The 24,636-nt window shown below is 49.6% G+C and overlaps 1 pseudogene; it reads right to left on the bottom strand.

The window, feature by feature from the left end:
- Nucleotides 1-2,712: 2,712 nt before the first annotated feature.
- On the bottom strand, nucleotides 2,713-23,135 carry LOC124227197 (leucine-rich repeat-containing protein 74B-like; annotated as a pseudogene).
- Nucleotides 23,136-24,636: the final 1,501 nt, after the last annotated feature.

The following is a 24,636-nucleotide window of genomic DNA, read 5'->3' as shown; positions in this document are numbered from 1 at the left end:
GCCTTCAGCCCCACTGGAAAGGACCTTACCAAGTGCTCCTGACCGCTGACACTGCTACAGAACTAGAAGGCACTGCATACTATGTGCCCCTTCTGGGTACACCTTCCAGCTACAGGGAACCGTGAGCTTATGAATGTCTAGACAGCTGGCATGTGGCAGGACAATGCCTTTAGGATATTATAATATTTCTTTTCAAATTCTTTTTACAGGAGAAACTCAACTACAATCTCATAGATCTAGGCGAGACTTGGAGACCACATTTTACACCCCATCTACTCTCCACTGATTACCATTGCCAAAGGCTTTGTCCCTTGGATTCATGTTGTCCATGTGACCTGTTGATAAAAAGTTTATCCCTAACCATAGCTACACTGGCAAATTCTACCGCTCGAACCTTAGCTCAACAACAACGATTCCTGATCCCCTAGTCAGGGTCATATTAGATAATCGCATGGCACTCACTTATTTCCTTGCAGAACAGGGTGGCATCCATGTTGTAGCCAACAACCTCTGCTGTACCTGCATCAACTCTGCTGGTGACATTGAGAAATAACTTGGAAAAATTATTAAAATATCACAGGATGTCTCCAGTCCAATGTCTTTCAATGACACTCTCTGGTTCCCTATCGATGTTTTCAGCTGGCTTCCTTCAGGTATAGGTGCTTGGATGAGAGGAGGACTTCAAACACTGCTTATGATTATTAGAATTGTGCTATGTGTATTTGTATTTAAGCTTCTTATGCTACTACTCACTCAGATCTGCTCCAAGTTACACTAATAATTATTGTCCTGGTTTGCATGATCTTTGTCACCTTCAAGCTACTAATGACTTGCATTTCTCAGTGTTGTGTGTCTCTACCTCTAGAATAATAATTGTTCAGTGACTTGAGATGATCAACCAATCTTCAAACTCCGAAGGACTTGATACTTTTCCAGATAGAGACTGTGCCTAAAACTCATTTCCTGACCTCCTCCTCATTGCTCAGATGCCGCCAGAGCCTCTGACTACGTTACTCTTACTGATGATTGAGCACGTTGCTCCCCTCAACAAAGGACATGACTTCCAAGAAAAGAGCATTCCTAGCAATGAGGGAAATATCAATACATCAAACACTTGATCCAAGATGCTTTCTGCTGCAAGGTCTTGATCAGAAGAGGAAATGTGGACAGTGATAACAAAATGGAGTAACATCTGTCAAGGCTTCTAAAATGGAGCTGGGAGGCCATTAAGGAAATGGGACTCATGGAGGCACACCACTCTCTACCCAGATGGAATGTTAACTTTTTTTTTTTTTGAGGACAATTAGCCCTGAGCTAACATCTGCTGCCAATCCTCCTCTTTTTGCTGAGGAAGATTGGCCCTGAGCTAACATCTGTGCCCATCCTCCTCCTCTTTATATGTGGGATGCCTACCACAGCATGACTTGCCAAGCAGTGCCATATCCACACCCAGGATCCGAACCAGCGAACCCAGGGCCACTGAAGTGAAATGTGCGAACTTAACAGCTACACCACTGGGCTGGCTCCTTGGAATGTTAACTTTTGAGCTGTGCTTCTCTGTAGTCATCTTGACCTTCTTTCAAGAAATATGCTTACTCTCAAAGATAAGAACTTCCTGCCTTAGAGACAGCCTTAGCAACTGATCACATATAGCCAAGAAGTAACAGTTGTTGCCAGCACCAATCACAAATTTTGTAAAACGACCTGTGTAATTTTTCTCTTTTTGTCTCTATAAACCCTTACCTCCTTGTTTTCCTCAGAACACATTTTGGGTTTCTGCCTGGATCTGTGTCTCCCGAGTTGCATTTCTAATTGTCCAAAGAAATATCTGCTATTTGAAGTGTAGTGGATTTTTCCTCAGTCGACACCTCATACTTCTGGAGGCCAGGATTCCCGGATCCAGGTCTGGGAGGGTTGATTTCTGGTGAGGCCTCTCCTCCTGGTCCACAGAGGGCTGCCTTCTTGCTTTGCTCACATGGGGGAGGGGGAGAGAGCAAGTTTTCTGGTGCTTCTTCTGATAAGGATACTCATCCTCTCGGGTCAGGGCCCGCCCTTATGACCTCATTTAACCTTAACTACTTCTTGTCTCCAAATAGAGTCACATTGGGGTTAGGGCTTCAAGATATGAATTTTCTGGGGATAAAATTCAGTCTACAGCACCCTCCTTCCTCAGGGCTCCAACCACACCATGCACGTGACTTGTAGCCTGTATCACATTGTGTTATTAAGTGCTATTTATTTTTCTGATTCTAGAGTAACACATACTTAGAGTAGAAAGTATGTAAAATGCAGAAAAATATAAGGAAAATAAATACATAAACCCCCAACATAGAAATAAATATTATTAATATTACAGGAGTTTTTTTTCTGTGTATATACATACATACAGTTTTTTTTACACAATTTGGATCAAACAATATGTGATGTTTTTGGTAACAGCTTTCTTGAGATATAATTCACACACCGTAGAATTCACCTATGAGTGAATTCACCAAATGAATGAGAGAAGCGGGAGGCCCAGATTAGTGCAGGGACCATGGGGGCTAAGGAGGGTGTCTGTGTCTTCATGAAGGCCAGTTCCATAGGACTTACCCTACAGCTGACACGGGGACTCAGTGCAGACTCAGGAAGTAACAAGGCATGGCGAGGGCCAGAACCCTCCATGTGGAAGTTGAAGTGGCCGATGGAAGATGAGGAAGCCACACTCCACAGTCATTTAGGGGCAGATGCTGGTGGGGATGGGCTGAAGACTGGCAGCAACTCTGTTCTGTGATCCACTCTGTGGGCAGAAGTCTTTATGCAAAGCCCTGGAAGAGTGACCTTCACTGAGCTGGCAAGGTCATCAAACTCTCTGCTCACCTGGACATCCTGAGGAGAGACCCAGGACCCAGCAGCACTTTGTCACTTTCTGAGAACTTGACTTCTTTTACTCACACACACAGGGTGTCAAAGAAGCTCCTTAGGACAGCTTCTCTTCTATGGATGACAACATTATTACTCCGCAAACTATTAAAAGAGAGAAGGGCAGGGGCTCAGGGGGCTTCCAGGGGCTGGTTACATAGGTCTATGCTGTTTCTGAAAATTCACCAGTCTCTGCCCTTAATCCATGTGCACTTTGCAGCATAAATGTTGTTCCTCAAAAGGAAATGAAAACCAAATGACATCAGCAACATGGCAGAGTGAACGGTTTTCTTTGTCTCTCCCCCTTCAAACTACAACTAAGTGAACATTCATTGATCGATGGAGGATACTCACACAGCACTGCAGGATGCCTGAGAGACCCATGCTGCTATACATCAGAAGGTAGATGGACTACAACCACAGAGGAGGTGGAGATAAGTGAGAACTCTCCAGCCTCCAGACAGCCCAGTACCCGCAAACAACTCTCTCCCAGCTGAAACACTCATAGCACTGCTGTGGCCCTGAGGGTGGACATGCATATTGGCACTACTGAGGAAACAGGTGACTACAGCCCTAAGCCCGTGTGATTGCTCTTTGGACCAGTGGGAAAGTCCACAGTCTCATTGTGGCCTCAGGCTCAGACTTGATAGGGAGGCCCCGCCCACCAAGCACAAAAGCTAGGTGACCTGGGAGCAGATGTGGCACAGCTGGGCAAGCTAACTGCTGGCCGCATTAAACACACATAGCTCTGCTGTGGCCCTGACAGGGCAAGTGAGATCCAGAGGGATCTTGGGAGTGGGTGGTCACAGCCCAGAGCCCCAGCGTGATTACTCCTTGGTCCAGTGGGAAAATCCACGGTCACACAGTGGCCCCTAGGAAAGTCTTGGCTTGGCCCTGGGGGGAGAGGCCCTGCCTACCAAGCACCAAGGCTGTTGCAATCTAGGAGCAGACATGGCGTGGCTGGGTGAGCTAACCACCAGGGGCCTTAAATGCTCATAGGTCTGCTGAAACCCTGAGGGGGCAAGTGAGGTCCAATGGGACCAGATGGTGGCAGAGGTGTGAGTCTCGGCAAACAAGCTCTCAGCTGCCTCAAAAGCCCACAGGACTGCTGCAGTTCCTACAGAGGGAGTATAACTATGTAGATCTGTGGGAACAGGCAGGAGCATTCCAAAGCCCCCATGTGATTGTTCCCACAGTTGATGGGAGACCTCACAGGGCCACTGCAATCCCAAGGAGTGGCCAAGGCTCAGTCAGGAGCATCTGACGGGGATCCTGGTGGGTGCAGATTACACAGCTCCTGCCCCCTTCCTCCAGTGGCAGCAAGTGGAAGCAGTAACCAAACTCTATGTGGAGGGACAAATACATGCCATCTAGCAGTATGAAAAAATATATTAAACTCCAGAACAGAAGGAAAATAACAAGTACCCAGAAAACAATCCCAAAGACACAGAAATCCATGACCTAAATAACAAAGAATTCAAAATAGCTATCATTAAAAAACTCAATGATGGGGCCAGCCTGGTGGCAGCAGTTAAGTTCACACGTTCCACTTCTGCAGCCCAGGTTTGCTGGTTTGGATTCTGGTGCAGACATGGCACTGCTTGACAAGCCATGCTGTGGCAGGCATCCCACATATAAAGTAGAGGAAGATAGGCACGGATGTGAGCTCATGGCTAGTCTTCTCCAGCAAAAAGAGGAGGATTGGCAGATGTTAGCTCAGGGCTAATCTTCCTCAAAAAAACCCCAAAACCAAACAAACGAAAAAACTCAATGAGTTGAAAGAGAATACAGATACATAACTCAAGGAATTCAGGAACTACATTACAAAACAGCTTGATACTATAAAGAAGAACCCATCAGAAATGTTGGAGCTGAAAAACAATGGATGAGATTAAGAAAGATTTGGACTGCCTGAACACCAGGGCTGATAATATGGAGGGCAGAATTAGCAGTCTGGAGGATAGGAATATAGAAATGCTTCAGATAGAGGAGGATAGAGAACTAAGACTAAAAATAAATGAAGAAACTCTCCAAGAAATATCCAACTCAATTAGTAAATGTAACATAAGGATTATAGGTATCCCAGAGGGAGAAGAGAAGAAGAATGGAGCAGAAAGCTTGTTCAAATAATTAATAGCTGGAAACTTCCCAAACTTGGGGAGGGAGCTGGAAATCCATGAGACAGAAGCCAATAGATCTCCAAACTTTATCAATGTAAAAAGACCAACTCCAAGGCATGTAATAGTAAAGCTGGCAAAAATCAATGAGAAAGAAAACATATTAAGGGCAGCAAGGCAGAAGAAAATAACCTACAAAGGAACCCCTATCAGGCTGTCAGCAGATTTCTCGGCAGAAACGTTACTGGCTAAGAGAGAGTGAAATGATGTATTCAAAATTCTGAAAAACAAAATCTTTCAGCCAAGAATACTCTATCCAGTGAAAATATCCTTCAAATATGATGGAGAAGTAAAAACTTTCCCAAATAAACAACAAGTTAAAGGAGTTAATTGCCACAAGACCCACTCTACAAGAAATTCTCAGGAAGGCCTGCATACCAGAAAAAAAAAAAAAAGAAAAAAGGAAAGGGATTACAAAACCCTGATCAGGGAGATACATAGAAAAACAAAATCAGAAAATGGCTGCTCTCTATCAGAACAGGTGAGCAAATGCTTAGGTGTAACATTAAAGATAAAGGGAAGGGAAACATCAAGAATAAATATAATTTTGTCATTTTAACCACAAACTCACAAGAAGAAAAAAGGATGTGACAATAACAACCTAGAAGGGAAAGAGGAATGGGATGGAACAGGCTTACTCTAAGGAAAGAGGATATCAGAAAATAGATTGTCTCATGTATGAAATGTTTTATGCAAACCACATAGTTACCACTAAACAATTAGAACAGAGACACAAATTACAAATAGGGAGAAAACTAAGAAAACCAGCATAGAAAACTACATAACTGAATTAGTAGTCCAAAATACATGGGACAAGAAACAAAGGAAATGCAGGAGAACCAGAAAACGAGCAATAAAACGGCAGCATTAGGCCCCCACATTTCAGTAATCACTCTAAATGTAAATGGGTTGAATTCTCTAATAAAAAGACAAAGAGTGGTAGGATGGATTAAAAAACAAGACCCAACAATATGCTGCCTCCAGGAAAGACATCTCAACCCCAAAGACAAACACAGGCTCAGAGTGTAGGGATGGAAGACAATACTCCAATCTAATAGTGAACAAAAGAAAGCAGGTGTCACCATACTTTTATACAAGACAAAGTAGACTCCAGGACAAAGCAGGTAAAGAGAGACAAGAGGGGCAGTATATAATGGTAAAAAAGACACTCCACCAAGAAGATATAACACATAAATATATATGCACCCAATACAGGAGCACCAAAGTATATAAAGCAAGTATTAACAAAATTAAAAGGAGATATCAACAACAATACTATAATAGTAGGGGACCTCAACACCACACTAACACCAATGGATAGATCATCCAGACAGAAAGTCAACAAGGAAATTGTAGAATTAAGTGAAAAACTAGACCAGATGGACTTAATAGATATATATAGAACACTCCATCCAAAAACAGCAGGTTATACATTCTTCTCAAGTGCACATGGAACATTCTCAGGGATAGACCATTGTTCTGCCACAAGCCCAGCTGGGCTAGGGCAGCTGGATGTTGTGCCAAGAGACTGAAGAAATGACCCAGAGACTGCGAACGAGACATATGGGTTTATTGGGGCTTACTTACAGGGAGAGTGTCCAGTGGTGGCCAGCTGGATGAAAGTATCTGTACACCTTCAACTGCCCCCTAAGAGAAGCTTGCCTAAGTAGGCAGAGGAACAAAGGCTGCATGCCTGCCAAAGGGCTGTCCTTGGTACGACCAGCGTTCCCAGGAACAATAGTTCACATGGGAGGGGCTCTGTGTCCCTGTAAGATACGATGTTCTCCTCGTGGGATAAGGGAGGATCCAGGGTGGCCAGGCCAAGATCGTTCCAAATCCTGGAAGCTGGGCTGCCTGCCCAGAAGGGAGCCAGAAGGACACATGGTTGTAATGGGCCTGGGCGTTTCTGCTGAGCAAGCAAGGCCCAGGCCCTACACTCCACCCACCATGTGTCCTAATGGCCCTCACAGTCTTATCGCGTCACTCTTCTGTGGAGTCCCTTGAGCCAGTCACACAGATGAGCGTCATGACCAGATACAACAACAGCAATAGAGAGCACAATGTGAGAATACACGAAGTAATAAAAAGACAATGACACCACAGAAAATGTTGCCAGGTAGAGGGAAGGGATTGTATCCAAGCAGATACCGGGTCAGGGGACAGGTTGTCAATGGCCCGTACGTGAGCACGTAAGGAGGCCATTGCAGAGGAAACATTGTGGGCATAATCAAGGTTATACACACAACATTATACTTTGGTTAGGACACAGGTCCCCTCCTTGGGCTGCAGTAAGCATGTCCAAGGCCATTTTATTTTGTAACACTACTTGTCTCATCTGGGCTGTTTCTTCATTCAGCAGAGTTATTGCATGTCCGGTATTATTGAGGGCTGTTGCCATGTGTTGGGCTAAGGCAGACACTTGCCCTTCTACATCTACAACTGCAGCTTGTGGATAAAAGACAGCGAAGGGGTAAGACCACCCTGCAGTACACTGCACACGATGGTGATCACGGACTGTCCCCCAGTTAGAAGGAAGCTGTTGAAGGGAAGACAGGATGCGTGCAGGGATGTAGGGGTGCCCAATGTGCAACTGCCGGTCCAATTATAGGGCAGATAGGGCCAGCCATGGGCACCACAAGCCCACAACCACCCCAGGGAGAGGCATAGGCCCCTTTCATGGTGTTGTCTTGTTTTCCCAGCCACTTCTCAGCAGTAATGATAACTGTTTGGTTATACATTGCTTTAGGTGTCCACCCCATATTTTTTGAAATACTTTTATGTGACGGTGCAGAGTTATGATGACGTTCAATGCACCAGGGAAGGAAACACTTCAATTCTATTTGTACAGCAGTCAACCATTCTACCCCATCAAAAACAGAGTACCCCACCCTCTGAGTTATGTTAGCTTGCTTATGCACAAGCTGAAAGATATACTTTCGCGTGGCAGCATAAGAGGGTAAGGACAGGCTGCTTGACAGAAGAGGGGTAGAAATGGGAAAGTGGGAGGCACTCTTCCACTCTCTTAGGGCCCTTCACTCAGAGGCGCTGGCGGCTTGGAGGTGCCATGGTTGAAGAAGGCATGGTTGGAGGTGCCCCACAGTTGAAGAGAGAGGCAGCTCGCTACGTGCCCAGCAGTTGGAGAAATTTTCTATGTCAGCAACGGTGTGTGCCCAAGTAGCGAAGAGGTTGGCAGACGTTGTCCTAAGGACAAAAAGTAAGATGTTTAGAGGGGACCAGAAAAAGGAGGTCATGACCGTCCAGCAAGATGCATGCAGTTGCCATGCCTTGAGTTAGTGTGGTACGGGCCTGTGGTTTCAAGCCAGGCCGGCCATACTATACTGCTTGTCCTGTTGGTGTGGGCACCCCAGGGGCAGTGGTGTAAGATAAGGGGGGAACAACACCATGCCAGTGAGAAAGGATAAATGTACCTTGAGGAATTGGAGACCCTGGATTGGTGAGTTTGGAGGTTTTGGGTGGCCCGCCCCACGATAAAAGGCATCTCTCTGACAGCCTGCTCCAAGCCTGTTCCCCAAGGAGCTAAGAGACCACACCAGCCGGGGCCCCACCTGCCAGTCCCAGGGCCAGGTGACCACGTGGGTCCCGGTGGGGAGTTCTTGTGGCAGAGGCAAAAGCAAGTTGTTCTGAGTGCCCATCTGTGGTTGTAGTTTCTCTCCCTGATTAGCTCTTGTTTGTAGATGTGCTGTCGTATCAGGTCCTTGTGTCAACACCTGATATGCTCTGGGTCGAGTGTGTCTCTCATGTTCATTTAGTTGGTGTATTGCCATTGTCAGGCATCTCATCCGGCAGGCCAGAGTCCTGTCTTCTGTCCTTGGTTGTTGTTTCAGCAGGCCATTCATTCAATCCACCAGTCCCACGACTGTGGGGTTGTGTGGCGGGTGAAAATGCCAATGTATGTCCATCTGATCAGCCAATGTCTGCAACTGGTGGCCAGTGAAATGCGTACCTTGGTCACTGTCGATGTCCGTGGGAACACTGGATGCAGCACAGAGGTGTCCCACGCCTCTCATGGTGGTCTTCTGTGTGACCCTCTTGCTGGGGTATGCCTGCGGCAGTCCTGTAGACATGTCCACACAAGTAAGAGCATACCGACAGCCATCAGAGAGAGGCAAGGGCCCGAGGTAGTCCAGCATTGAGCCAGGCTGGTTGCCTCTGGCAATTTGGCCTGTGTCCCAGGGAATGGCCCGGGGTCTCTGCAAGGAGCAGGAAGGGCACTCCTGACAGGCCTGCACCACGTCCACAGAGCACAGGGGGAGGCCCCAGGCCCTAGCAATAGCCCAGAGGTTTCTTTGTCCTTTATGTCCAGTCTTCTTGTGTAGCCATTCCGCCACTCTCTCAGCTGGTGCTTCTTCCAGGAGGCAAATTCGAGCTAACTCGTCCACCTGTTGGTTTCCTGGCGGCATTGGCGCCTGATGTGCAGACGCATGGTACACTGTTATCATCATTCCTTGGACCTGCCAGATATCATCCCAGAGTTCTGCCCCCCACACCGGGCAACCGTTAACAGTCCACTTCTGTCATGCCCATCGGGCCAGCCGCAGGGTGAGCCCTTTATAGACTGCCCACCTGTCCATAAGAGGCATATTGGATTGGGGTCATGAGTCAACACCATCCAGGCAGCCCACAATTTGGCCTATTGACTACCGTACCCGGAGCCAGAGTTTAACCACATGCTGTCAGTTGAAGGCTGGATGGCCACTCCTGTCCACTGCAAGGGGTTTTCCCTTGTAGAACCATCCATATACCAGGCCTCCGCCGGGATTGGCCCTTCTTTTTCCTGTACATTTGGCTGGGTTTCAGGCATGGGCACCTCATCTAACGGGGTTGGTTCTTCTGTGGTGTATGTTACTGGTCCTAGGATGGCATGAAATTCTGCACTCGGGAGACTACTGGTGAAGGTCCCTCGTTGCTGCACATGTGCTTGCCATTTTGCTAGTGTCTGTGTTTGGGCTGTTCTGGAGTGGGGCCTTTGGAAAGCATCCCGCAGTCACCCCGCAATGGGCAAATAAGTGCGGACCGTGACTGGCAGGGAGCGGGTTATGGGCTCCACCTGCTGAAGGGCTGGGTAAGCAGCACACAGTTGTCATTCCAGGGCACTAGACTGGTTTTCAGCTCCTTTCCACAATTGGGACCAGAAGCCAAGAGGCTCATTTATTGCCTTGCCTCTGCCAAAGACCCCATTTGAACCCCTCTGGGTAACTGGAAACATCCAGTTCACATGGTTGTCCTTGTGTTAAAACACCCCAGGACTGGATTTGTTTTACTGCTACTTCGGCTTGGGCAAGGGCCTCCTACATGATGGTCTTCCAGTCCCAGATAATATGCTTTGGCACCGACTTTGAAAGAGGACAGGCAGCCTGTATCTTATCTATAACAGTAGCAGGAACCACTTTTGTCTTTCTCTAACAGACAACACCCAAATATTTGACAGACAACCCGGACCCTTGTACTTTGTTGTCATTTATCACCCATCCTCATTGGCATAGGTGGGCGATGAGGGAGCTGGAGGCTTCTTGAAGGTCTGGAAAAGACTCAGAGGTTAACATGACATCATCAATATAATGATGCAAGGCAACATCGGGGGGTTTTGTCCACCGGGCGGTGTTATAGCAGCATTGCCATAGGGTGTGGTGGGAAGTCATTTTGCTCATCGCCACACCCGACAGCAAAATGCTTTTTGCTCCTGTAGACCAATACATTATTTTCACACTTGGCCTCCAGTAGCCCAATACCCAAGCCACCTGCATGGCGCTACAGGGATGGGTCAAGGTCCTTTGGCCCTCCCCCTAGTTGAGGGGGCTGGGGTCTTCCCAGGCTGTCACTGGGGGCGCTGTTAAAGCCACCAGAACAGCATTTGGTTGTTAACTTTGTTCCCAAGGGGTGCTTCCTGCTTCCCTGGGCTGCCACAGTCAGTCACTGCGCAGACTGCTCTCTCTGAGCCTTGCTCAGCCTCAGTCATGCTGCGCTGGAGAGGAGGGAGGGGCGAGGAGTCCTGGCCACCTGCTGCTCGTGTTGGTGTAGGGTGGCTGCATTTACTATGCTCTCTCTACCCCCACAGGCACTTTCTGCCCTGGCCTGACACACTCTTGGCCTGCCCTTGCTCCTGTGCAGGCACGGGAGCCAGTGGCTGTTTCTGTGACTGCCTTACTTTTGATATTGAAACATTTATTTTAATCTCAGCCAACTTGACCATGCACAAAACTCCTCAAGGTTTTACTTTCACAAACCTTTTGTCACTTACTTTTTACATTTAGAATTTGTCCCATGTCTTCTTTCTTTTTTTCTTTCCCCTTCCTAATACTTTAGAACAAATTTATCTTTTTTAACAAAACAAAGAAAAATATCTCTATTCTTTATGCCTTCATTATTGAAAACATACATTTTACTTTCCTTGTATAGAGACTTTCTAGAAATAGGTGCTTTCTTATAGAAAATTCCTCAGCATGTACAAAATATGCTTATCGATAAACCCAAGCATCTTTTAGTTTCCTTGAGATAAGTATCCGAAGGCAGACAAATCTGTGCTTAGTAATCATTTCTAATATTTCATCTTGTTTGGAAAATGACCTAGATAATCAATGAATTTTTATCATTTAACTTAATTTAGCAAAATTCTAAAGTTTCAAGTTACCAAAAAGAATTTGGAAGCTGTTTCTCAAGCGTTTATACCATAAAACATAACTATTGTTAAAAAGTCACCCCCCAAATTTTTATCCTTTTCACGTCTATTTAGTTCACTTGCTCCCGGGCTCCACCAGCTCTGCAGCAATGGAGCCCCTCCAGGTGGAATGCACCTGCTGAACAGGCGGAGGCAGGCGGTGGGACCCGCCCCTGCCAGTCAGGGCCGCTCAGGCCTCTGTCCTTTCCTCAGACTCCCATGGGCGTGTACACAGAGCCTTGGTAGTTTTGACTTGAACCGGTGTGCTTCCCTTTCTAACTTTAACTCCTCCTGTAGCTGCCTCACTTTCGCTCTAGCATCCATTTCAGCTTCTGTTGCTAAGCGAACAGCAGCAGGAAGGGGCCACCCCACCACAGCAGCTACCGCCTGGGCTTCTAATTTCCTTCTCTCATCCTTTATCATGCCCAGGACTTCCCCTGCCTTCATCAAAAGCCTCGTATGGTGGAGAGGGGCCACTCCACAGCTGTAGCAATGGCCTGGGCTTCTCTCATGCCCAGGACTTTCCCCTAGGACCTTTGACATTTTCAGGGCATCCCCATCCTCATGCAGTGGGCCCCACCCATAAAGGATGGTGGTGACTGGCCCCCACAGGAAGGATACCAGCCAACCCAAGATTCCCCCCCACGGATCTCCCTTTCCCATCACCCATAGTCTCAGCACAGGGGTTTCCTCGGCCTCCTGGCTGGCTTGCCAAGTGTTCTGCCACAAGCCCAGCTGGGCTAGGGCAGCGGGATGTTGTGCCAAGAGACTGAAGAAATGACCCAGAGACTGTGAATGAGACATATAGATTTATGGGGGCTTACTTACAGGGAGAGTGTCCAGTGGTGGCCAGCTGGACAGAAGTATGCATACACCCACAACAGCCCCCTAAGAAAAGCTTGGTTAAGTAGGCAGAGGAACAAAGGCTGCATGCCTGCCAAAGGGCTGTCCTTGGTACGACCAGCATTCCCAGGAAGAGTAGCTCACATGGAGGGGCTCTGCGTCCCTGTAAGATGCAATGTTCTTCTCCTGGGATAAGGGAGCATCCAGGCTGGCCAGGTCCAGATTGTTCCAAATCCTGGTAGCTGGGCTGCCTGCCCAGAAGGGAGCCAGAAGGACACATGGTTGCAATGAGCCTGAGGGTTTTCACTGAGCAAGCAAGGCCCAGGCCCTACAACCATATATTGAGAAACAAAGCAAGCCTCAATAAATTTATGAGGATTGAAATAATATCAAGCATCTTTTCTGACCATAATTCTATGAAACTAGAAATCAATTACAAGAAAAAGGCTGGGAAAGGGGCAAAGATGTGGAGATTAAACAACATGCTACTGAAAGACCAATGGATCATTGAAGAAATCAAAGGAGAAATCAAACATTATCTGGAGACAAATGAAAATGAAAACACACCATACCAACTCATTTAAGATGCAGTAAAAGTGGTGCTAAGAGGGAAATTCATTGCAATACAGGCTCACATCAACAAACAAGAAAAATCTCAAATAAGCAATCTCAAACTACACCTAACAGAATTAGAAAAAGAAGAGCAAACAAAGCCCAAAGTCAGTAGAAGGAGGGAAATAATAAAAATGAGAGCAGAAATAAATGAAACTGAAAGAAAAAAGACAGTAGAAAGGATCAGTGAAACAAAGAGCTGGTTCTTTGAGAAATTAAACAAAATTGACAAACCCTTAGCCAGGATCACTAAGAAAAAAAGAGAGAAGACTCAAATAAATAAAATAAGAAATGAAAGAGGAGGAATTACAATGGATACCACAGAAATGCCAAAGATTCTGAGAGAATACTATGAGAAACAATATGCCAACAAATTGGACAACATGGAAGAACTGGATAAATTCATAGACTCCTACAATCTCTCAAAACTGAATCAAGAAGAAATAGAGAATCTGAATAGACCAATCACAAGTAGAGAGATTGAAACAAACACTTTCCCCAAAATAAAAGTCCAGGACAAGACGGCCTCTCTGGAGAATTCTACCAAACATTCAAAGAAGATTTAATACCTATCCTTCTCAAACTATTCCAGAAAATTGAGGAAGATGGAGCACTTCCTAACACATTCTACAAGGCCAACATCACCCTGATACCAAAACCAGACAAAGAGAACACAAAGAAGGAAAATTACAGGCCAATATCACTGATAAATATAGATGCAAAAATCCTCAACAAAATATTGACAAACCAAATACAGCAATATGTTAAAAAGATCATACACCACAATCAATGGGGTTTATAAAAGGGACACAGCGATGGTTCAACATCCAGAAGTCAGTCCACGTGATACACTACATTAACAAAATGAGGAACAAAAACCACATGATCTTCTCAATAGACACAGAGAAAGCATTCAACAAGATCCAACATCCACTTATGACAAAAACTCAGAACAAAATGGGGATAGAAGGAAAGTACCTCAACATAATAAAGGCCATATATGACAAACCCACAGCCAACATCATACTCAATTGGGAAAAATGGAAAGCCATCTTTCTGAGAACAGGAACAAGACAAGTGTGCCCATTCTCACCAGTCTTATTCAACATAGTACTGGAGGTTTTGGCCAGAGCAATTAGGCAAGAAAAAGAAATAAAAGGAACCCAAATAGGCAATAAGAAGTGAAACTCTTGCTGTTTGCAGACGACATGATCTTATATATAGAAAACCCTAAAAAATTCATTGGAAAGCTACTAGAAGTAATCAACAATTGCAGCAGAATTTCAGAGTACAAAATTAGCTTACATAAATCAGTTGCATTTCTATACTCTAATAACAAACTAAAAGAAAGAGAACTCAAGATCACAAATCCATTCACAATCACAACAAAAAGAATAAAATATCTTGTAATAAATTTAACCAATGAGGTGAAAGAACTATACAATCAAAACTACAAGACTTTCCTGAAAGAATTGATGATGACAGAAAGAGATGGAAAGACATTCCATGTACATGGATTGGAAAAATAAACATAGTTAAAATGTCCATTCTAGCTAAAGCAATTTACAGATTCAATGCTATCCCAATCAGAATCCCAATGACATTCTTCAAAGAAATAGAACAAAGAATCCTAAAATTCATATGGGGCAACAAAAGACCCCGAATTGCTAAAGCAATCCTGAGAAAAAAGAACAAAGCTGGAGGCATCACAATCCCTGACTTGAAAATATACTACAAAGCTACAGTAATCAAAACAGCATGGTACTGGTACAAAAACAGGTGCACAGATCAATGGAACAGAATTGAAAGCCCAGAAATAAAACCACACATCTATGGACAGCTAATCTTCGACAAAGGAGCTTAGAACATACAATGGAGAAAGGAAAGTCTCTTCATCAAATAGTGTTGGGAAAACTGGACAGCCATATGTAAAAGAATGAAAATGGACCATTCTCTTACACCATTCACAAAAATAAACTCAAAATGAATCAAAGACTTAAAGGTAAGACCTGAAACCATTAGGCTTCTAGAAGAAAATATAGGCAATACCCTCTTTGACATCAGTCTTAAAAGGATCTTTTCAGACACCGTATCTCCTGGGACAAGGGAAACAATAGAAAGAATAAACAAGTGGGACTTCATCAGACTAAAGAGCTTCTACAAGGCAAGAGAAAACAGGATTGAAGCAAAAAGACAACCCACCAACTGGGAAAAATATCTGCAAATCATATGTCTGACAAATGGTTAATCTCCATAATACGTGAAGAACTCACACAACTCAATAACAAAAAATCAAACAACCTGATCAAAAAGTGGGCAGGAGACATGAACAGACATTTCTCCAGAGAAGATATACGGATGGCCAATAGGCACATGAAAAGATGTTCATCATCACTGATCATCAGGGAAATGCAAATCAAAACTACACTAAGATATCAGCTTTCACTTGAGGGTTGGAGCTGTGAAGACAGGTCTCTGGAGGGGCTTTGACTCAGGTCTGGACTGAAGTGAATCAGGGTTGGAATAAGCAGGGATTTAGGACTAGACTTTCTTTTAATAATTCGTATTTGGGGTTCTCTCCTCAGTGTGTAACTGCCTTGGAAAAGAATGATAGGTTTTTTTCTACATTAAAAAAGCAAAATTGAGTGAAAGGGATCCTGATCTCCCTCACACCCGCACAGTGACTCTTTCAGGACCACGATCCCCCTGCAGGCAGTGCGGGCGGGGGAGGGGCCGCCTTGCGAGTGCTGGACCTGCAAATCCAAACATCAGTGAACAGGGAGCATCGTGCCCCTGAGCCAGCTATTCTCTCTCAGCCGGTGAAGAACCCAGGCAGGGGTCCTAGGAGAGGCCAGGGCGGCACCCCAATCAGGAGCAGGAGTGGGGCCGGAGGGGCGTCAGGACCCACATTCAGGCCTGGGCTGGAACGTGGACTCGGCCGCGCCATGCATCTGGGCAGGACGCTCTAGTTCTCCCATCCCCGCTCCCTCCCTTAAATGACGCCTCACAGGGCTGCTGGGAGGACCGAGGTGGGGTTTAGGAAAAGCTCTTACAGATAATCCAGCAGTTCCGGGGCAGACACTGGGTCCCCCTGCACAGACTGGAGAACACCAAAGCAGACACCTGAGAAACACACGCAGAACACTGAGAGCAGCTGAGCCCAGGGAGGCCGAGAGAGCAGCGTGAGAGGGAAGCAGGGACTCCTCATCTCTGCTGACATGGCCGAGGACGGCCCCACCGCCTCTGCTCAGAAGTGTGTCCATGGGACAGAATGCCCTGGGTGAGGCTGCAGGGCCAGGAAAGAGGAAGGGAGTGGATGCTGGCTGAGTGCCCACCCAGTGCCCGGCTCTGTGCGGGGGACAAAGACACAGACACACGAGACACACTCCTTCCCGTAAAAGGATCACCCATTGGGGGAGGAGAGGAAAAGGAACATCATAAAAATGCAGCGTGAAGCGTGCAAGGAGAGAGTGTGCACCAGCTCTCCTGGGGGTAAAGGTCAGATGGTGATAGAGCCCCTGAGCTGAGCTCTGCAGGTGAGGTGGGCGGAGCTGGGCATTTCAGCAAGAAGAGCAGCAGGAGCAATACAGAGGGAGAAACCGCCCCGTGTGCAGGGACACTTCCAGGCAGCTTGGAGCCAGAGGATGGATTTCAGAGCGGGAGGGAAGAGGGGGGCTGGCAGAGCCCAGATCCTGAGGGTGTGCTGTGAATGACACACTGCTAAGCCTGGATTCATCCAGAGGGGAGCTGCTGACGGGTTTAAAGCAGGAGGGACAGGGGCACGTTTCTGGTGTAGAAAGATCACCTGGGAGCAGGTGGGCAGGAAGGGTCAGAGGGGAGGAAGTAGCAGGAGCACAGGCCTGGAGGAGGGGAGTGAGAAGGAGGAGCAGGTAGCATGAGCTCTCTGCAGGAGGTGAGATGGAGGAGGGAGATGTGGGAAAGAGGGGGACAAGCCCTGGGCTCAGCTTCTGATGAGAAGGAGGCAGCCCTTAGAGGGAGATGATGTGTCCAGGTCAGACTCTCAGAATCCGATGTCCCTATGGGCCATCTGGGGGACTGTCCAGCAGGTGGCTAGAAATGGGGATCCAGAGCTTAAGAGAGAGGTCTGGGTTCCAGCGAAGGGCAGGAGAGGGGTGAGCCTCAGGCTGGGGAGAGGGTGCTGCAGGGGGGTTCTCTGCCAGATGAGGGAGCTGAGGGCCAGGCAGGGCTGCATCCCCTGGAGCTGGTGGTACTGTCCTCTGAGCTCGTGCTTTTGGCACAGTGGTCCTTTTGGACCTGCTCCACCCTCCGTTGCACCCTCCCTTCTCTGTCTCCTGCTCTCAGCCCTGCTCAGCAACTCCCTCCCCACTGGCAACCCTGGAGGAAGGAACCCCTGCAGTGCACACAAGGTCTAAGGTGCACCCTTCCGTCACTAGGGTAGGGAGATGTGACAGAAGAGGGATCTGTGTGGACAGACACAGGCAGGTCTGTCCTGGGGCCTCTCCCATCAGGCCAGCACTCCCAACAGGAGTCCTCAGTGTCTTGTTGACCTGGAGGCCCAGGCCCAGGTTCAGGGCTCCCATCACAGAGATGCAGTTGTTGCTGCAACAGAAGGACATGGGCATTGTGCTGCCTTGCACACAGATCTCCCCAGGGTCCCAGCTGGAGCTGCTGGTGCATCACTGGGTCAGGAGTCACACTCCAGCCTCCACATGCCCTGGGGACCCTGGGCAGGTCAGTGAGTAAAAGCCAGATAATGACCCTGCATCATCGGAGGACTCCAGTGTTGAGGAGATCACCCAGCAAACACACCTAGAGTGACGCCCCTGATGGAGACCAGCCACTGCTTCCTGGCCCTCAGAGCTCAGCAGGTGCTCCCACGTGTTGTGCTCCAGCTGGCACCCTGTCCCTATCACCATGGCAGCAACTGATCAGGAAAACCACTCAGCTCCCTCCCCACATCCTCTTCCTCCTCCTCCTGCTGGACCTAAACTCCAGGCCTCAGCACCGCTCTTGGCCACTTTGTCCTGGAGCCAGTCCCACTTCTCTCTGACTCCTCAGACGCCAGCTCTGGCCTCAAATTTCAGTATCTCTTGGGGCCTCCTCTGGCCTTGGCTCCTTCCATGGGGAGCAAAGGTGACAAGATTGCAGCGGGCAGGCCCTGCTCACCCCAGCAGCCATGACCTGTCAGACCTCTGCTTCTTTCCTTCCCTCTGGCTTGCGGCCCCTGCTCTGGTTCCCTGCTGAGGCCTGGGACCCTGCCTGGGCCTGGAGGAGCAGCCCACACACAGCAGGCCCCCAGCAGCCATGAGCTGAGCAGAGCATGTGAGCACCCACCCTGCACCGGGCTCTCTGAAGATGCTTCACACACACGTGTGCAATTCACAGCCCCCGCCTGTGCAGTGGGAATCACGAGCCCCAATGTTCGAATGATGAACTCGAGTGAGAAGGACAGAGCTGGGGGCTCTCGGATTGTGGCTCAGGCCCCATCATGGGTAGACTGTGGTAGTTTTGGGAATTAAAGTGTTGAACAGCAGCAAGATCATGGAGACCCTGGTCCTGGGGTGGCTATGGGCCTGGAGACTGTGACACAGGGGGCACCCCATGCTCCTCACCTCATGTTGAGTTCCTCCAACATGTTGTTGATCTTAAGTGCCTCGCTCACCACGGAGGCTCCAGAATCTCCAAGGCCATTGTGTGAGATGTCCAGGGCTCTCAGGATGATGTTCACCTGGAAGACAAAAGAGTTAAGCCATGGGACCACATGTGATGGTGGAGAAAGTCATGAGCCACAGTCTCAGAGCCCAGGAGGCCCAAAGTGCACAGAGCACAGACCAAGCATGGAAGGACAGAGTCTAGGTTAGAGTCTGTGGTTTGGATGGGGGTGACATTAGAGCTGAACCCCTGTAATCCCAGCAGAGAGAGGGTGTGGATGTGAATGACGCTCAGGGCCTAGGGGCTGCCACATGGCAGCAGGCCCCAGAGACACAGTGATCAGGCCCCATGCCCACTTGGGGGCCTCTTGAGCGCAGGGACCCAGAGGCACAGAGCAGCCCAGGGGCCCAGAGGGGCTCCCATGAAGGGCTGCTGGGGCCTGTGATGGGGAGAAGAGTGGAACTCGTGGATGTGCTGGGAAGACAGAGCCTGTCCTGCCACCTTGTGGGCAGAAGCCCAGGTCAGCCCCTGTCAGAGGGCAAGGCAGCGGTTGCCATTCCTTGAGGAGGACCCACATAGGGAGCTGGCACCAGGAGCACTGCAGGCCCCTGTGCCACCCTGACAGGGGCTGGAGCCACCCGTTCCCAAGGCCTACAAGCCACCACATCAAGGGAGTAGTAGGTGGGCAGTGTGAGAGTGTGCTGGGACCCAAGGGTGCCAAGGTGTCATCTCAGGAAGTATCTGCATACGCCCAACAGTGAGCATGTGTCACCAGACTGCACCATGTCCCCACCAGCCGAGTGTCTGTTTTATCTGGAGAAGGTGTGTGACAGTCAGCTTTGCACCCCTCAGTAAGTGATGAGAGAGTGGGCACGGGGGGGAGGTATATTGTCATCATTATGTGGAGCTGGGAACATTAAAGTCACGTAAAGAAACATTCTTTAAATTCTGCTGAAAAGATCCAAGGTTCATTTCTGAAGAGCTGCAAAGATGGGGAATGGCACCTGGGAGACCTGCCCCCAAAAGACAGGCCAGAGGGGCTGGGGGTGGGGCTCATACCTTCACTCCCCTGGCAAAAGCCATGGATCCTGGGCCTCAAAGGTGATTCCAGCTCCTCTTAAGGTCGATGAGTCCTGTCTTTTCTGTCAGGGCTGGTCCAAGTGTCCACCCTTCAGAAACACCAAGAGAGACCTTCTTAGTGACTGTTTACTCCTTCAGAAAATGATACTGATGCCCGCTGTGTGCCAGGACCTCTGCTGGGCATGAGGGTCATGGAGTTCAACCTAACATGGGCCTGCCCCACCCTCGAGGATTTCACATTTAATGAGGCTAGACGTGAAAACAAATTAGTGGGATGGGAGCTATTCTAGACTACAAACATGGAAGTGTGGGAACAGAGTGGGGGCTAACCCTGTCGTGGGGGGTTCAGGAAAGTGAGGAGAGAGGTGATAACCATGAAGACTGAGGGACTCCCCATGCATGTGTGCATGTACATTGGAGCGCAGACACAAGAAAGAGCAAAGTGTGGAGGGAGCACGGGGTAGGGTGGAAATGCATGCTGGTCTGGTGCTAGCAGTGGGTAGGAGGAAGACAGTGAAATGAGGTAACAGCCATGGGCACTTGAGAGATGCTGGGAGCCTTGAATGCCAGGACAAGGGGCTTGGGCACCATGCTATGGATGGTGAGGAGGCAGGGAAGGATTTAAGAAGTGACAAGGCTGGACTCCTTAGCGGTGGATGTAGGACATGGACTGGGGTCGGCAGGAGTAGAGACAAGAGGCCAGGGGACTGTTGGGAGGCTCATGCCATATTCTATAGGCAAGAAGTGACAAGGCCAGCACAGCTGTGGTGGAGAGGATGCAGGGGTGGTAGAGAAAGGAAAGTGGGGGTCGTGTGGGGTTAAGAAACCCTGAGAGACATTCATGTAACATGGACAGAAACCCCGCCCTCCCACCCACCCTTCTCCCTACTCTGTCAGCACTCAGCCAGTCTGACCTGCATCCAATTCTCAAAAGTGCAGGAACCAACATGCTTCTGGGCTGTCTCCCTGTGTGGAAATGTCCCCCTGTGTGGAAGTGACCCCCTTCTCCACCTGGCTAACAGCTCCTCCTCCTTCTCACCTGTGGTCACAGTGTCAGGAAGCCTTGCCCACCTGGATGGGATGGACTGCCACAGGCCCCATGCCCACTGTGCTTCCCTCCTTCCAGGCTCTGGCCATCAGACCTCTCTCTGCCTGGCCAGTCTCTCCCAACAGCCCAGAGGCCCTCCGGGACCTGAATTTGACCCCTCTCCATGGTCCCCGCACCCAGCACAGGTCTGGGAAGGCTGGTCTTAAGAAACGCACTGAGGAAAACAGATGCGCTGACTGGGCAGAGCGCTCAGCCAGCCCGCGGGGCCTGACGCGCCTGGGCGGCACTTTCAGCACCGCGGAGAGCTCCCTGCAGGAGGGGCGGCCTCTCTGAGAACAGCGCGCAGACTCCTGGCCCAGCGCCAAGTCTCAGCCCCAGGCTCCCAGATGCGGGAACTTCCCCTTCCTCAGACCCTTCCAGGCTGGGTGGAGAGGGCCGTGGTCTCCCACTGTGTAGGGAAGCCCCTTCCTTGCTGAGCAGCTGGAGGGTGAGAAGGTTCTTCTACAGGCAGGAGTCAGCCTCCTGTGGTTCCCAGGCTTGGTCTTCGTGACCCCTGCAGCCAACCTATGTGGCAAGTGCCACAATCACCATGGGTCAGGTGGGGAGACTGGACCCAAGCTCCTCCACCTCCAGGAGTCGGGCCCACCCACAGAGCCCAACTTGGGGAAACAAGATGGCCCTGCGGAGTCTGTCCTTCTCCAGGCTGGAGACTGACCCTGCCGTATTTGTGCAGCCTTCACAGGCCTCAGCCTCCAGCCCCTCCCTCCCGGCCACCTCTCTGGCGCCTGCCCTCTGACCACGCAGCCCAGAGGGACGCCTACACTTGGTTTATGGAAAGTCTGAAATGAGCTTCTCTCGTAATTTCACAGACCTCCCACGGCAATTTTCTTAGAAGGTAAACTGGCTCTCTGGCAGTCAGATCCTAGGGCTGATTCCCAGAGGCCAAGGCTGGTGCCAAGCAGCTTTCAACTGCTCTGAGAAGTTTGAGACAGAGCAGACTCCCAGACTTTCTCAATCAGCTGGATCTCCTGGGGCATCTGCTAAAATGCAGATGCACAGGCATCCCCACCAGGAGTCTGGTTCAGCAGGGTCAAGGCCCAGGAATCTGTATTCCTAATCCAGGGTCCCAGGTGATCCTTATAATTGATTGGAGTGTGAGGACAGGCAGGTAGTCCCAAAGGGAGGCATGTACCTCCCAACAGAGACAGCCCATGCAAAGCCCCGGGGGCACAAGAGAAAATGTGAGATCAAGGAATCCTACTGATGTCTTCCACAGACTCAGAATAAAATCTTCATGCCTTTTTCCATGATTTGTGGCCCTGCAGCCCCCTGTGGCCTCTCCACCCTATAGCCTGGCCACTCTCCCCTGGCCCGATAGCCCTGTCACACTGGTGTCAGTCAGTCTGAGAAACAGGCCAGTGTCTTCACTGTTCCTCTGCTTGAAATGCTCTCCCAGTGGTCCTGCCATGGCTGATTCCTCCCCACCCTGCACATTTCAGCTTCAATGTCACCTCCTCACAGAGGCCACCCTGGCCACCCCTCTAAGCAGGGATCCCCATTCTTCTCTGGAATCACGCCCTGTTTGTTCCTCTGTAGCACCAATAATTATGGAGAATGACCTTGTTAATGTGTGTTCCCTGAGGCCAGGACTCTGTTTTGTTCATGCTGGGTTCCTAGTGGCTAAGTCAGCACCCAGCACAGGCAGCGGTGGGCACTGAGACATCCAGGGAGGAGTAAGAGTTCTGTGTGGAAGGAGTGGGTAAGGGGCAGGCCGAGGTGGGATGTGGGGAGAGGGGCCAGAGCACGGATGCTCAGAGTGGTCCTGCCAACCTCCACCCACCCCTGCCCCAGGAAGACGGGCCCCACCGTGGCCCAGGCCAGATGGGACCTGCTTGGTCACTCAGCTTGCTGTAGCTCAGGTCCAGGGGTTTCAGGCCCATGTGGGTCAGCAGGAGTTCAGCAAGGTACTGGGCCGCCTGCCCCTCAAGTCGTTCCCCGCCAGCTGTACCCTCTGCATGGCTGGGGTCACTGACAGGGTGGCACACACAGCCTAGGCGCCCACCGCTCCTGGCTGGTTCTCCGACAGGTCCACATCTGGGGGCCGGCACCACTCCTCAGTCAGTGGGATCCAAGTCAGACACTGCCCTCCTCCACCTTCCTCCATCCCCCAAAGTCCATGCCTGAGGCAGAGGAAGGGGCTTTGCAGGCGACTCCGCGACCCATGGGCTGGATACCCCACCCCACCCCATGTGTCCATGAGCTCCTTTGTCAAGGGGTTAAGGCCACCTCCTTTGTGGTGCCGTGGAGGATGCTGGGATGGAACCACAGCCACTCCGTTGATGACTTGTGCCTGGCAGCAATATAACCCTCACCAGAGTCCTCGCTGCCTCATTTCTGGGGAATGGCAATGACAGCCCAAGGGACCATGCATGGAGCACGTACATGGGCAGACACTTTGCTGAGCATTTAGTGTTCATCACAACCCTGAGGGCTGAGTGGTATTGTTGGGTCCATTTCACAGATTGGAGACTGAGGCTCAGCCAGGTTGAGCTGCTTGCCCAGGGTCACCCTGATCTTCTGTGGCTGAGATGGCATTTGGATCCAGCGCCACGAAACTCCCACCCAGCCCTCCCTCCTCTCGCACTGCCAGCCCCATCTCTGTGTGTGGAAGGACCCTCCCACCCTGCATTCGGGCATTGGGAGGCCACCACATGCAGGGGATACTGGCCTGCAGAGCAGGGGGGTGGAGGGGTGGGGCGGGTCAGGAAGGGAGTAGCATCCAGCATTGGGTGCACCACAGAGGGTCTAACTCCACTCCACCCACCCCACCCTGTGCTGAGGCCCCTTCCCCAGCAACACCAGCAAGTCCCAGGGGACAAGGCTTGGCTGTGTAACAGCCAGAACTGGGCACAATGCCCAGGTGGGCTCTGATAGCAAGAGCCAAGCTGGAAGATCACCTTCCCTTCTCTATGCCCAGCTTTTATTAATGTGTCCCAGAGCAGCTTCTGTTTTGTGGGCAAACACAGCACACTCCTTCTTAGGCTGAGCACAGGGCCACTTATGATCTCTGGGTATTTTTCTCTACAACTGTGGTCAAGCCAGAGTGCCCCACCCTATTCTTGTCTTTTCAGGGAGAAATGCAAACTCTCCCTGGAATCTCACCTTTTCCTGTCATCTGGGGATGTCTCAGGGATCCACCATCTGTCACAGAGTACACTCCCTCTCCCGCGCAGCTGTGGATTTGCTTCCAATATTCGTTATTGCCATAAAATACACACAACATAAAATTTACCATCTTAGCCATTTTCCCATGCACAGTTCCCCGTGTGGATTTTGTCTGAACAGTTGAGACCCAGGACACAGCCCTGGAAGCCTACCTGCATGGTGACATCTTTCTTTAATGGAGTCCAAGACTGAATCACTTGCTGGGCTGGAGGGTAACTGTGTGGCCCCTGTCCCCTGAGTCCTGGTCGTTGGTCCCACCACAGTGGCTGGGGTGCCACATGTCCCCTGTTGGCCCGTCCACAATGAGGTGAGGCATGTGCACAGAGGATGTGCTGGCATTCAGAAGGACACAAGAAGTCCTTCCCTTTCCAAATACTCAGAAGATGTCTGATTAATGTTTGGTTTGTAGACTGTCCTGAAATTGTGCTGGGGCCACAGGC

This window comes from Equus quagga, chromosome 15, assembly GCF_021613505.1.
Source record: "Equus quagga isolate Etosha38 chromosome 15, UCLA_HA_Equagga_1.0, whole genome shotgun sequence".
Lineage (NCBI taxonomy): Eukaryota > Metazoa > Chordata > Mammalia > Perissodactyla > Equidae > Equus > Equus quagga.
This window is presented reverse-complemented; position numbering and strand designations above follow the sequence as displayed.